The following is a 4,467-nucleotide window of genomic DNA, read 5'->3' as shown; positions in this document are numbered from 1 at the left end:
GTATTGTTTTTATTCTTCACGGTGCTCAAAATGAATCTGTCGTAATATTACCTCACCAAGGGACTCCCACTACAGTATATTTACTGTCGCACTGACAAGATGTCCACTCTAATGATGGCCCAGGCCTGCGTTATCAAAAAAAAAGCGAGTTGGAAAATAATATAAATTTGATAGCAGAGCGCAACGATGCAACTTTTGACATAACGAGTAGATGCTGTAAATTGCATTGTCGATTCTTCTTAAAGCAAGAAAATCCAAAGAAAAACTGAATTGCTTGGAAAGCCCTTTGCATTTTAGAACTTCAATACCGAGAACAAGGGGTGTAAAGTCCAACTTGCCCCACCATGAAAAAGTCAGTATGCTAATTCTGAAACTACAAAAGTGATAACCTTTAAATACTACTACTCTTATTGTCTCACTTAAAAAATAAAAAGGGTTACAATGACATCCCTTACAATATAAGTAAACTTTTATTAAGCCTATGTTATTTTTACTGATATTTTAAAAAAGGGGAATGGTGGACATATATGCCAGCGACGTTATCAATTTTGATAAACAACTTGAAATTTCACGTTTGCTAAGAATAAGCCAGCTACTTATCATGTTCAAAGCTAGCTCATTGAATACCTTATTCGGAGAAACTTTCGCGAATTTTGCGCGTCGATTGTCGATTCGCGAAAGTTTATCCACTAATTTTTTAAAAAAAAATTGCTGGTTTTAAAAGTTTTTTCTCGACTGGCCCTCACTTGGTTCGCCCTCCCGATAAAAAAAAGAGAACTGGCGCTGGGACAAGATTGGAATAAACTTAGAAATAAACAAAAACGATGATGTTTCAAATGTATGTATGGCTTATAACCGAGTTAGTGCTGAAGAACACGATGATGACGATGCGTGGAAGCCGGAAGAAGACGAGCCTACAAAATGTGTTTGATCTGTTTTGTGATTTGGAAGATGAACCCAATTTGTAAATAGAAGTTTTCACATATCATTAGAAAGAAAATTACATCGTTAAAACTTTTCTATTATAAAAAATATAGGCCACTTTTTTTATAAGAAAATACAAAATCGCGAAATTTGTAGATTCGCAAAAAAATTATCCAAGAAATTTCGCGAGTTTATGGACTCGCGGAAGTTTCTCCGAATAAAGTACTAAGCTTAGAAAACAAGCCATTAGAATGGCCTACTAAATACTGGGCTATTCTATGTCATTATGTCATATTATTAAATGTATGTAATAAAATTGTATGACAAAATAATACAAACCATTCATGCACTACTTCCCTACAAGCTAAAATTTTGCTCATAATTTTTTGGTATTTTAGTATGTATATTGGGCTGAACAAGAATGGATATGGAAATAGGTCTAATTATAATTGGAGCTTTAGCTTTCTAAACACCGAGGAAGCTTTTTCCAAGAAGTTGTTTATTACCCCAAGGGAATTAATTTTCGCGAATTTTACAAGTTTTTTTCAATTTCGCAAATATAAGTTCCCGCAAAAATTATTGGGAAACTCAAAGTTCGCGAAATTCCAATATTATTTACTAGGGGCTCGATGATAAGACACCTTGTGTCTTCTACTTGATCCTGCCGTTATTATATGCCAACTAGCCTTGTAATTTATATATATGCATACTTTTATACTGGCGAAATATATATAATAATAATAATATTTACCGCGAAATTTGGATTTTTCTCCTTTTAAAAACAACGATTTACACTTTTTACATTTTTTTCTTCTGATTCACCTAAAACTACAATAGTATATGTAAATTTCAACTTCAAATCGTCAATTTGTGAGATTATCGTACAATTTTCGCGGTTTTTGTCCAAAATGCTGAGAAATTATAAACAAAAAATGGAAATTAATTTAGTAACATGTTCCATATCTTTCTACAATTTACATGACTGCCACGAAGAGGGAGGAGGTAATTTCAAACAGATAGAAAAGATCAGGCATTTTCGATGCAAACACATCAGGATCGAGAAAACTTCCAAGAATTCATAATTTCCATTCGCAAAAGTTTAAGTTTTGCGAAAGTTTTTTTTAGCCTGAAATAATTTGTTCTCCTGACTGGGTTACAAAACGTTTGACATTTTTCTCAAAATTTAAAAACAAAACAACCAGAAAAGCAGATGTCTAAACTTACTAAAAAACAATAAGACATGCCATAATCATTAATCTCAAGTACCGCATGTTTGGAATGTCTCTTGACTGAATTTTCGCCTTTTTTTAAAATTTTTTGTGCTTGACGAAGCCTCACACGGCGTACATTGGTTGGTTCCTACGAAATCGTTCTCAAGGAAAATGAAGAACGTCCCCATTATATGATCATCTACTGGTTCAAGATAGAGCTCCCCTAACAACATTTCATATCGGCTTATTAATAAATGGTTCGTTATGCTACTGAGCATTGTAACGGTGACAAATGCACCTTGAACAAGAGTGCTACGTCGGTAATATATTCCCTGTTACCGTTGCTTGTGCTCTTGCACCTCTTTGAGACTTTGATTGTTTTCGCAAGAAAATTCAAAAATGGGAGGATGATTCCAGCTCAGAATTGGAACCTGACGGTAACTCATTGTTCAGAATCACATGATGATGAAAACACAGTATGTTTTTTTTAATCGTCCATTTCAGGTTTTTTACGGACTGCAAAGTTAATAAAATTACATTTTTTATTAAACCGCGAAAATATTCGAGATATGATCAATTCGCAAAAAATTATTAATAGCTAAAAATTGGTTCATTCGCGAAAAAAAGTGTGTGAAATATCGCAATATGACTGGTATGCGAATAATAAAATAAAAGCTTTTTTTAAGCTCATGCTTACAAAAAATAAATCCATTGGTGGCAAAACGACAGACTTTAGGATTTGAAACATTTTTCGTTAAGTTCTCTTTACAGAACTTTTATTAAAATGAAAAATAAATTGACATACTTACCAGCTAGGATAATTTTTACTCAGAGGATGCTCGAAAAAATCGCTAGAAAAAATGCGGAAGAAAGATTTTTTTTAAGTTTGTAAAACATTAATATCGCAGATACTCATAAAAACGATCAAATCTGCACTTGCCTTATTATTTTTTTCTGCCTAAGTGGAACTAGTATTGATATAAAAAAGGTGCAATTTTAACACCAATACTTTTTTTAATAACTTATGTTCTAGGTAACGTGTAAAGCTGGAAAATTATGACTTTTTTATCACAAGTTTAATACAATACAAGTCTTTTAAGGGGTATTCTAATTCCTTGTCGTAATTTTGTTAGCGGTATTTCTATTATTATATCTATAAATATTTTAATCCTATTTTGGGTCTAGATAATCTTCCCACCCCATGAATATCTGGGAAGGACAAATACTATAGCAATAAAAATTGTAACCGTAGCTAAAATGTAAGAATTTTGTATCAAAAAATCAATGTTGACGTCATTATTATTATTTATTATTATTGCTTGTCGGTATTTGAATGTATAATAACCAAAGGGGTGTATTTATATGATGAGTCAATTAGCCAAGTTGGCACGATTTTCCGGGCTGAAGTCAGTTTGCTATCACCCCATTACATGTCGTTTTCCCAACCCAGCAGGCTGAAAAATAGCTACAGAAAAAACGTTTACTTTTTAATTAAGTTTTCTTTATGTGTTTATGGTTCTTAATAAATAACTTAGTCTCCATCAAAAACTAATTTCAAAACTTTACTTTCAACAAAAAAAATAAAATAAAATAAATTTGTTGACAAAGTATACCCGGTTGAAAAAAAGTGGCTCGCCTTCGATATTATGGTGATTTTTATGAGTTTCATTTTAAGAGAGTCGAGAGCTGATTTCAGTGCGGCAAACCAAGCCAAATCCAAAAATCATTTTTGTTTTGGTAGGTGGTGAAAATAGCATCTTTTTATAACAATACTAGTCACTAAAACCCGTGGAAAAAAACCACTTAGGCAGAAAAAAATTAAAAAGGTCCATCATTTGAATTTTGATGACGCAGCTATGACCCGTTCATATTCATAAAAAAATATTTTTAAAAATTTTGTTAACCTGTAGTAGCCTTTAAAGAGTTTAAAACTCTGATTAAAATAATGTAAGAAATGTATAAGTACTTTTGACAAACTGTTAGAGGTTTTTTGGATGACCTTGTCAACCCGTTCATTTCGAATTGGATTTGGGGACCCAGGTTTGGGAAACTTACTGAATTTGGTCCCAGGTTGTCCCTAGTAATTCACACGTTGAAAATTACAGGTACTTTGTAACGACGTCATTAGTTCAAATTAAATTATTGACGTTAAATTAATGTTATTGTCGTCGTGGCGTTTGAGACAAGTATTTTTCGGCGTTTTCAAGAGAAATTAAAAACATCTACTTTGCTTTTTGCAGACAGAAACACGTATACTTTATAAGAATATTCACGGTGAAACTAGGCAAAAAGCTGAAGCTTACCTCCCACTTTGAAAAAGGTTGATTTTATA

This window comes from Hydractinia symbiolongicarpus, chromosome 10, assembly GCF_029227915.1.
Source record: "Hydractinia symbiolongicarpus strain clone_291-10 chromosome 10, HSymV2.1, whole genome shotgun sequence".
In the NCBI taxonomy this organism is placed as follows: Eukaryota; Metazoa; Cnidaria; class Hydrozoa; order Anthoathecata; family Hydractiniidae; genus Hydractinia; species Hydractinia symbiolongicarpus.
This window is presented reverse-complemented; position numbering follows the sequence as displayed.